Raw genomic sequence first — 11,644 nt, forward strand, 5'->3', positions numbered from 1 at the left:
GAGAGAGAAAGAGAGAGTGAGAGAGAGTGAAAGAGAGAGTGAGAGAGAAAGAGAGTGAGTGAGTGAAAGAGAGAGTGAGAGAGTGAGAGAGAGAAAGAGAGTGAGAGAGTGAAAGAGAGAGAGAGAAAGAGAGAGTGAGAGTGACAGAGAGTGAGAGAGAGTGAGAGAGAAAGTGAGAGAGAGACAGAGAGAGAGAGAGAATACGAGATAGACATGGAGATTGAAAGAGAGAGAGAGAGAGAGAGAGAGAGAGAGAGAGAGAGAGAGACGTAAAATCAAAGGTAAGGGGCTCAACTCAGCCTCGTGTTTCGTGACCTTGAGGCCGTAAATAGCTTTTGAGAGAAAAACTGCCGTCGGCTGTAATTTTTTCCGCAATGTGTGGAACAACATGACAACAGGTATACCCAATAATTGTACTACTAGTGCAGCCTCGTGCCTAGCAAGCGAGGAAAAAAGAACATGGAAGGATTTCCCAGCCTTTGTCAGCAACATTATGGAATGGATTCGAGCAAGTGTTGAAAGTAACAGTTGAGCATCGACTTCCCCAACGTTAAGTAATCTTGCGTTATTATAGTGGTGGGTAGGCAAGGTTAAGGATCAGGATTATAAGCATGCAGTAACTTGCCATTTTTGATGTGCAGCAGTAACCATGCACATTTAGTTGCGGAGGGGGGGGGGGGGGGAAGTAATCCACGCCCATTCGGGGAGCAGCGATCCTGATAAAAGATTGGCCGAGTCTGCTGCCACGCACGTGTCAGCAGTAAGAATAAGCGTCAAATTTGCTCCTGCCACGTAATTCGTCTGCTAAGAGGATGTTACAAATCTTAAGAACAGATGAAGACGAGAGAAATGCAAGTTTATGATTAGTGGGAATGAATTACAGGTAATTTAGAACCTTTTTCTTTAGAAAGCATTTAGCGATATTATTTTAATGCTAACAGAACCTAACCTAACTACGATAGCATTTAGGTTTATTATTAGAAGAATGCTATGGGACATAAACTTAAAACATTTTTGTGAAAGTAATCGCTACAACTTCACAGTATGTGTTACAGACGTAATTGCATACATAGCATGATGAAATCAGCATAAAACAAAGACCGAGTGTGCTGCCACGCGCATCTTTTTTGAGCTTCCAGCAGAAAAAGAACGTGGCAGCAGACACTACCTAAAAGATTGGCTTCTTTGTCACAATTTCTGAAACAATTGAAAACGCTATTTGGCCACTGTGCTGCCAATATTCCGAGGGAAGTGGAGTTGTGGCCCATTCTGCCTCCTTTAGTGTTGTCACCGATATTTAATTGTAAATTATATTTATAAATATTAATAAATAAATATAAATTGTTTCCATTTATTTTTATACCGGGTGGTCCAAAAGTCCTGGAACTGTCACATATCGTGAGAAATACACATCGAGTCGGAAAACGAAAAAATACGTGTTTAATAACTGAAAGATAGCTATGCAATGATATCACAATTGATTCTTCACCCCCGCCCTCTGGGGTTGGGGCGGGGGGCAACTGTGAAATTTTAAATGGAAACCCCCATTTGGTATTGTAGAATATTCCATATACTCTATTGAAAGGTCTTGACGTGCAGATTCCGAATCTGCAATCGCTTTCACTCTAACTTAATTAGGGTCAGAGCGTCCCTTTGAAAGTTTTTTTGGGTTTTATGAAATTTTCACTTTTTTCTTCTTCTTTTTTCTTATTTCGAAATTTAAAATCGCCATATCTCCGTTCTTAATTGAGGTAGGAGGTTGGTTGATAGCTCGTTGGACTCGGAATGAAGTCCTCTCTCCGATTCTACAATACAAAATGGGGTTTCTTTTTAAAATTTCAAAGTTGCCCCCCGCCCCACCCCCAGGAGGGCGGGGGGTGGGGAATCAAGTGCGATATCATTGAATAGCTATCTTTCAGTTATTAAACACGTATTTTTTCGTTTTCCGATTCGATGTGTATTTTTCACGATATGTGACCCTTCCGGGACGTTTGGACCACCCGGTATGTGAACTACCGAGAAAAGTGCAAGTCTGTCTTCTTGGGCAAGGATTTAATGCGAGATATGACACACACACAGAAACAGAGGGGGGGGACAGGTCTCTATAGAGAGAGACAAAATGATTGATTGATTGATTTGTTGTTTTGAGTCCACTTTATGCACAGTAAGGCTAATAGGGACTGGACCTACAGTTTAAAGTGGGATCCGAACCACTATGTGCCTCCGCCGGGTATCGAACCAGGGATCCCTTGATTACAAGGCGACGACGCTACCATTGCGTCATCGGGGAGGCCCGAGAGACAGAAAAGGCGACAAAAGGGGGAAAGAGTTAAAGAGAGAAAAGAAACGGTGATAACGGGGGAAGAAAGAGGGTTAAAGAGAAAACAAGATAAAGAGATAAAAGAGAAGAAGAGGAAGAGACAAAGTGAGAAAGAAAAGGGACAAATGGAAAGAAGAAAGAGTTAAATAGAGGAAAAGAAGAACTGATAAAGGAGGGGAAAAGAAAGAAAAAGAGAAAAGAAAAGGGTTAAACGAGTAAAAGGAGAAAGACTTAAAGAGATAAAAGAGAAGAGAAGGGGATAAAGTGAGAAAGAAAATGGATAAAGGGGAAAAGAGAAAGAGTTAAAGAGAGAAAAGAAAAACGGATGATGGAGGGAAAGAGAAAGGAATAAATAAAGAAAAGAGAGCAGAAACAGAAAAGAGAAGTAAGTTAATCGAAAAAAATGAGTTAGAGAGAGAAAAATAGAAATGTGTAAAGGGGAAAAGAGATAGGGATACAAGGAGAAAGAAATAGCGATGAGAGAAAAAAGGAATAAAGAGAGAGAGAGAGAGAGAGAGAGATAGAGTGAGAGAGAGATAGTTAGAGAGAGATAGAGATAGAGAGAGGGAGAGATAGAGAGATAGAGAGAGAGGGGGAGAGATAGAGAGAGAGATAGAGAGATTGGGAGAGATAGAGTGAGAGATAGATAGAGAGAGATAGATAGATAGAGAGATAGATAGAGAGAGAGATAAATATGAAGAAAATGAACGAGATAGAGAAAGGCATCACCATTATGACAAACGAAGTAAAGCTCACCAGAAATATTTCTCCTCCCTCCCATTCGACGCAGCAGTCTTTAATCGTAGTTATAAAAGCCACTTATTTATATCATTAGGCTAACCACGACGAGAAGAGACGTATCGTATGTGGCCATTGTTGAAAATACCAGCATCTTTCTAGCTGGTTGAGGAAAATCACAGATTAGTATCTTGTACTATATGACTCTTGGTACGTCTATTTGAAGTGGGTGTCATTGCTTGTATATGTAGCTTAAAACATGTGACGGCCAGGACGTATGTTTGGGTGAATTGTTACCAAAATAAATCTTGCACGAAGCTCTCTCTAAACTTATGCCTTTTAAAAGAATCTGGGTGTTATAACACTGCGTCTGGAGCATAAGATTTTTTCTAGACGGTGACATATATGTGCAAACATTTTTGTCCTTGATTTCCAAGTGAGTCGGCGATTTTTTTTCGGTGTAGGACAAAACACATGGTTGAAATCAGTGATGGCCGGCGGCTACTATGATGGGTAGTGCCAACGTGATAAAGATATCGAAAGAATATAAACTCCGCAATGTCCCCCGCCCCCTCTTTGTGGTTGCGCTACTGGCCAAGATGTTTAACTTTTAATTTATCTTCGTTTGGTGTGTGTAATAAGTAACAACGCACTAATCCAATTAATCTTCATTCACTAACCTGTCTTTTATACACTACAGGACACTTCCCTAAAAACTCAACAATTACAGGAGGAAGGGGAAAACAAATCCTTTCACCTTCTCCTCCCCCAATGCACACGTATTCCAACTGGACGTCGAAAATATCCTAGATATTTGTTGTAAATGAAATGTCAAAGGAAACTTGCATTACCATAGGATTTATTACGTTATAAAAAATATAAAAGTCTGGATGGTTCTTCATTTAACTTTGGATAAATATTACGTTCGTTTTCCAAAAGTAGGCAGAACCTTTCTCAAGAATTACTTCCCAACGGGTTTTACAAACCAATATTTAGCGATTTATCTCTAAAGGTACCCTCGTCGTGCCAAGCGAAAACGTGCTCGTCTGGTGTCTTATGGCTATCTCCCCTTCTGTTCCCACCACCTTGTTCCCCGCTGAGACGATTTCAACCCTCTGCACATGTGTCAACTTGGTTAGGCCAGCTCTTGGGCGGCACGGACTGTTGCCTCGCGATGATACGAACGAAACAGCTGGCGATGCAGTGAGGAGGTTGGGGCGGTCGTCACGTCAGCTTGACCGATTGCGAGATTCGAATCTCCTTGTATGTAAATTATAAATGTATTAATTTAACAATACTTTGGCGAGGTGTGAGTTTCTTCTGAGGGTAGTGCCATGGCACAGCGGCTCTGCCCTTCGAGCCGCCGCTGTGAAATTTGTTGGTTGCATGTGAACAGTTAATCAAACCTGCAAAGCGCGCATGTCGCATATTGACCTCGCCTTTGTATGTGCATATGTTCCAGTATGTGTAATTTCGCACATACATAAATACCCTCAGTGTGATATTTTGAAGATTTCCAGTGAGGGTCGGGGTGAGGGGTTAGGTCAAGAAATACTTATCGATAGACCCGGATATTACATAAATTATATGTATACCATTCGCCCGAAGACTAAAAATTTACAATCCTACCCTGCATATGTTTGGGTGTACGCACACACCCTTTATGAAAATTAAATTATTCAATATATGGTATTAGAAGAGCATTATGAATGAAGAACAGTCACGTTGCAAAGTTACGTCAGAAAATAAAATTGATTTGTAATGCCAGTGGCAGATTAAAACCTCATTTCATGGGGTCAGCTACCTTTCTCATGAGAGGTTCATTATTTTCTCTTATGTTAACTAATGGTACATTATTTCTAAATCTCTCTAGGAGGAGTTATCTCCCTCTTCCCTTTAATTTACTCTTGAGAGAAAGACTGCCTTCTTGCTTTTGCTTCTGAATGAGAGAGGATGAAATTATCCTAAGAGAGACTTACGTAAAGAAGATGTGACGTAAGCAGGACGAAATAACCATTGTCTCCACTGATCCCACCTTTTACACACACACACACACGCGGTATAAGTAGGGACGTGAAGTTTTCGCTTTATTTTTCCATAAATTTCGATGTTATTTTTTACTGCAATTCGGTGTTATTAATTTAAAATCGATGCATATTTACTGTTCCTTGTATGCCTTAGATTTTCATATTGTTATAGTTCTGGAAAATTCAGACAAATTTTAGTTTCAATAACAAAGAAACTATGGCTCACCTTTGTGAAAAAGGATTGGAAAACTATTTCATCACATCAGCCACTAAATATGAAACGTTTATTGAATAATAACACCCAAATCTTTGAACACAATCATGCACATCACATTTCCCTAACAAAGCCAAAAAATCCCTCTGCCATTTCAAAATATAGTTTTGTGTACACAGACACACACACACGTCCTCCTGGAAACACTACAGGTGTATCTCCCTGAAAATGTTCCTGTTCCTAAGAAATTTCCATTCTTGGAAGATCTCTTTTGAATCAAACCACGTATCACCAGCTAGACTACAAATGACAGAAATGGCGCTTCTGGTAGTCTTTTTTGAACAGAAGAAGTGTTATCTCCAGTTTATGTCGCAGATTTCGCGACGTTTTTCGCGTTAAAGTGCGCAATTGGGTGTTATTCTATAAAAATGGCAGAATTCGCGTTATTTCGCGATTCCGAAGCACCGAAAACTTGCCTCCTTTACCTACCCAAATACATTTTATACACTTTATTTTGCTTTTCTCAACTTTTCGGTGTTATTGTCAAAGACGAAAACTTCTCGTCCCTAGGTATAAGTAGTGAATTTTTCAGAAGGCATTGAAGGACTGCATTGTTGCAGACTAACGAGGCTGTGGCGTCTGGACCCATAGGGGCTTGTGTTATGTACCCCTTAGGTTTGTGAGTGCCCCTTCATTTCTTTCATATTAACACCATTGATTCTCATCTTCGTGATTAGCCAAAAGTGGTAGAAATGCAAAACCAAATCAATTAATGAATCACAAATAAATGAATACACAAACATACCTACCGTATGCATGGGCGGAGTTTGAGCTTTTGCTTTGGGGGGGGGGGGGGGGCAGACTCTGGGAGAAGCATGTGATGTACCTGAGGGTTGTTCAATATCCCCTACCTTAGGAGGGATCCGGAGACCTTCCCCCGGAAATTAAAAAAAAAAAAAACATCTTAAAAACACTGAGTTCTAGGCCTTTTAGATTTGAAAATGTTAAATTTCCTCCCTTAAATAAACAAATATTAATTAGTATATTGGTTGTCACTTCTAAAAGAAGCAAAACAGTACGATTATTGCATTTTGCATTTCATTATTTTTTTATTAATACAATACTCGTATTACTTTAAAAAAGTTACTGTACAATAGTAAGCTTTAGAAATTTTAGAAAAATTAAATTGAAAAATAAATTAAATTGCGACGCAATTACCGCACATGCCATCATGCGAAACGTCAAGATATGCGGTATGGCTTCATAACAAAAATGTAGTAATTGAACTTAATCATGCGTTATTTTAATAGTATTTTTTAAGTTGGGTGGGGGGCAGGCCCATCCAGAACTCCGACTATGACCGTATGTTTCATAAGTAGGGAGCGGAAGTTGATGACCTAAAAATTATAGGTATGTGACCAATAGAATGTCCTAAAAATGGGAAAGAATGACGCAAAAAAGATCCAAAATATGACCATTAAATTTGCGAGTTTCAGGTTAAAAATCGAAATGAAAAGGAAATTAATACCATATTTAATACAAAATATTTAATTTTTCACGAGTTTTGTATCTCCTAAACCATTTGAATCTCAAACTCAAAATTTTTACTGAAGTTCCTTCTCATAGAGTACTGTATTGTGTACAAATTTCAGATTTTTAAACAACTGCCCACCAGATATATTTAACCTTGAACTTGGAATTTTTTAACAAAAAGTACATGTTTATGGCCCTGTAGAAAAAGAAATATTAAAGTCTCAAGCTTCAAATAATTTTGACATACTCTACTGATACACAGGTAAAAATAAAATAAAATTCAAGTGTCAAACAAACTGCCTTCCCCCCCAAAAAAGTCCGAAAATGTCATTTTGAGCGATTAAAATAAACAATTTTGACCTTAAAATTTGTTATGAAGGAATAATATTTAGAAAATTACACAGAAATATTATTGTAGCTTATAATGTGCTTAACATCACAGATTTTGTCTCATTGTCGTAGGACTTACCAGAGCTGAGATAAAAAAGTTGCCGCTGATGCTTACGAATGGAGAAAATGGCGCACGCCATTATAAAAGAATGCCCGCCATCTTTAAATCGGTGATAGTAAAAATAAAATAACAGTGATTCTGAACTGTCAACATATGAGGCTCACACCATACAAAAAATAAACTTTTTTAAAAATGGTCAAGCAACCATGTTGTATGACTTCATATGGATTGACCCTATAATAAAAACTCCACTGTTGTGCTAGGTCAGTATTGCAAGGACAAATTCAGAGATTCGAAAGGTCACTATGAACTTCTCTGTAATAATAACGCAATAGTGACAGTAATTATTGTAAAATGTACTGAAATGGAGAGAAAAAAAAACAACACGAGTATTTTGTGTAAAACAAAGGAAACAATAATAACTTATGTATGAAAAAGTCAACCCAAAATTTGACATTATGTGAAATAATATTTATATATTGTAAGGAATCACTGATTCACAATCAGTAATAAAATAGCCACACGTTACATTTACCTTTTACATTACTTCTAAAATTAACGCATTACCGTTAATGTTACTTTCTCATGTAATAATATGTATGTAATAAGAAAACAAGCTTCGTCCTTCCAAATGAATCCTTAAGTTCTGAACTCACCAAAGTATGGCAAGTTAAGTAACGCTAAGTAACGATGTAGCATTCTTTTGGTAACACGTTACTAACGCAAGTTTCGTTACTTACAAACTCTGAAATTAATAAACATTTACCCTCACTAAAACACATAGTAGCTTTTATTGAAATAACAATCAATATTGTTAACTGCAATGATGCCTTCTATCTACCTGATGGCATTACGTTACGTTTACAATCTGACATTGCAAAATTAGATCAATGGCAGGGCGAAGCAACGACCTTCAACCAAAAACTTGAAAAGCGATTGTAGTACTTCACATCTTCACTTGGATTGCAAGAGCTGAACGTAGTTCATGATAGCTCCGTTAGAGGGCTCAAGAAACCTGTTTGCATGCTCTGCCATCTGCTGGCACTTGGTCGAACTACTATGAGATCGGCTTTACCCTGTTGCTCTGTGGAAGCAGGAAGTAGCGCAACAGGTGGAAAGGCTTTCGTTTGTTTTTTGATTGTTCTGAGAGGGTTGGGCATTAATGTCGTAAAAACTAACAGCAATTGTGAGGAGAATAACGAGTGATTAGAATGCCTACTCTTTACGGCAAGGGGCTAGTTTGCAGAGGCTCATTGTTTTCATAACTAAGTGAGATCATGAAATGTAGATATGTTAACGACGTTTGATTGGTTTGTTGTTTTTAAGTCCACTTTATACACAGAAAAGGCTAATCGGGACTGGACCTACAGTTTAAAGTGGGATCCGAACCACTTGTGCCTCCAGCGGGTATCGAACCCGGGAGCCCTCGATTACAAGGCGACGACACTACCTCTGCGCTTATCGACTTTTCAGATTGAAATTTTTCCAACTGAGTTTTGCTACATTCTTCGACATTCTTACATTTTGAATATAATACACCATGAAATATTGCATCAAAGTAATTAGATAATAGGATGGGTCTAAAAAATCGATTTTTCGAGTATCGAATTCTAATAGGGCTCAAAAGTTGCATACTTGCATGCTAATGAACGGAAAAATATTGAAAAAAAAATCATACGTTGGATCTTCAGTTCGCGCAAAGGGCCTAAATTTTGAAAAAAATGACAAAAAACACCAAAATTTTACCTTTACGCTCAAAATATACAGGTAAAGTTTTTTGGCTTTCAATAGCGTCTAAGTATTTCATTTTAGTTGCCTGATGACAGAAAAATTATATTTGACAACCATGCGCTACATTTTGAGTTCGCGCAAAAGGTCTAAAATTTTAGAATTTAGGTGAAAAATTGTTTTTTTTTACCGTTTTACAAACAGACACACTGTGATATTTTAAATTACTATAAAAGGCCATCTTTCTTAAAAATTTGTTAATGTGAGTGATTTTATACGTTCTATTTTGATAACAGTACATATTTTGCAGCTCTTCGCCCATTTCACAATTTTTTTAATGAAATGACACAGAACTTAACACGATGAGGTGCCTGCAATTCGAGTTCCACCCACACCCTACCCAACCATCCAACCAAGTAGACTGTGTTAAATTATGTTGATTTAGTCAAGGACGTTGTCTTAAATTCAGACTTTTGATCAAGTTTTGGCTTTGTGGATCTTGAGAGCAAAGTTGCTAATGTAGCGATCTCTGTTTTCTTGTCCTCTCACTTTTCCTGCAGACTCTGTGACAAATTTGACGCACCTTTCAACAGTTTGGCTATGGCATGGCAAATTTTACGAATCAAACTCAGGCAGAGTTTTATCTTGCAGAACTGACGAAATAGTCTCTGTTGTCAAGCTTTCCATCATTGGAGGAGGCGACAGCTTACATTTTGTCCAATCTATCAGCTCAATGTAGTCCCTGGCATCAAAATTTATTGAGGGAGTCGTAAAAGTTCTAACAGACTTCCCCTTCGGATTTTGCGTTCTTGCCTTTAGTACCCTCCTGTAACCCAACTCTCGTATGTGCTGTCTCTCATCCACCATCATAGCTAGAGACCGGATGTTAGGTAAAATGCCTATTCTTTCCTGTTAGAGATGTGATGAAACAAATGTTGCAAAGGCCAGGGGGGAGGGATTAGCTTCATTTTAAGGCAATTTAATTTTGCCTATTTTGCCTATTTCATACGATATTGCCTATATTATTTCATAAATGCCAGATATTGCCTATTTTAGGCATTTTCTTTAAAATTGGGACATGACTGAACTCTGTCCATACAATTTCCTGTTCCCAGGATTAGTTTCCGATGCTTCCAAGAAATTTAAAAATAACAGTTAGCGAGTTATTGCAGCTAATAAGGACTTGAACAAATTAAGGGCAATTCAACAAGTTCTGAAAGGTGAAAATATACAAACTGAGTTAGATCCACATGTTCTCGCGTGCTTTAAGTATGCTCCGGTAACATCTGTGGAGTTTGAAAGATCTTTTTCGATTCTAAAAAATGTGTTGTCCGATCGCAGACATAACTTGTCGGTTGATCACCTGAAGAAATACCTTGTGATGTGCAACCACAATTAGTGCTTCTTATTCAGAGACTGCCAAACCGTACAGTACAAACTTGAAATGCATTTATACAGTTTCTTAGTTCGAACTGCTGTGTGGAATATGTAGTGTACATTTTTTAACTGAAGTAACTCTGTGTGCAGTGATAAAGTGTATATTTAAAGAATTTGCGTACTGGTTTGGAAGTAGCCAACAATTTATTTTGTCAGACTATTGTGTGTAGCCATTATACAATGGACAATTTTGAGCTGACGTGACTCCTGTTTGCAGTGATTTATTAAGTACAATATTGGACTGCTGTCTCTAATGATGAGCTCCTGGTTTATTTTAAGCAACTATAAAGAATGTACAGGTATGTTTCTATATTTTTTAAACACCCATTATTTTGAGTTAAATTTCATTGCCTTTTTTATTGCCTATTTGTATTTTAATGCCTATCTTACTGCCTATTTTGAAAATTATAAGTGCTTATTTGCCTGCTTATTTTATATGTTTTTAGTGCCTAAACATCAGGTCTCTAATTATAGCCAACAACATGTTATCTTGACAGAAGAACGCGTTTCTCTTAATCATAGGATCGATGATTCTTTTAATGTCGTCTGGCAAATGTCTCGTTGTTTGAACAACCTTCAAGATATGTTTAGGACCATATTTCACTGACTGATATCTCTTAATTTCGAACCAGACAGGAGCATGGGTCATTCCACGCCAAATCATCCAGGCCATGTCACCCACCATCCCCGATTTTGATGAAATTCGGTACGCTTATAGAACTTTTGATGCTGATTACAAAAATGACAACTGTTTTTAAATTGGTCAAGGGGATCAGAAGTTACGCGGTTTTTAAGATCTCCGTGTGCGCCACATGTGGCTCCACTTTGAATGTCACGCATTAGGTTATAAACGATTGTATCTTCCCTCGGGTTTGCCGTAGAAACTTCAACTTTGTTTTCTTTTGTTCAGAATAGTATAACCTTTCATTTAAATAACGTTTCAGATGAATGCATCAATAAACATGTATTTTTATATATAGTTTTAAGTATTTTTTTAGAAAAATAAATGACCAACTTCAAGAGCAAATTTCATGCAATGCCCCCCCCTTCAATTTCCCCCCAATTTTATATGTAGGTAGCTCAGAGTGTGTACTAATGCCTGATGAAAAAATTGGGATGGGCGGTTCAGAGACAGGGTGATAAAAAAATTATTTGCATAAAATGACATTAAAAGTAAATCTTATTAAAAATGCTTA

This window comes from Lepisma saccharinum, chromosome 28 (genome assembly GCF_977018435.1).
Source record: "Lepisma saccharinum chromosome 28, izLepSacc3.1, whole genome shotgun sequence".
Taxonomy (NCBI): domain Eukaryota; kingdom Metazoa; phylum Arthropoda; class Insecta; order Zygentoma; family Lepismatidae; genus Lepisma; species Lepisma saccharinum.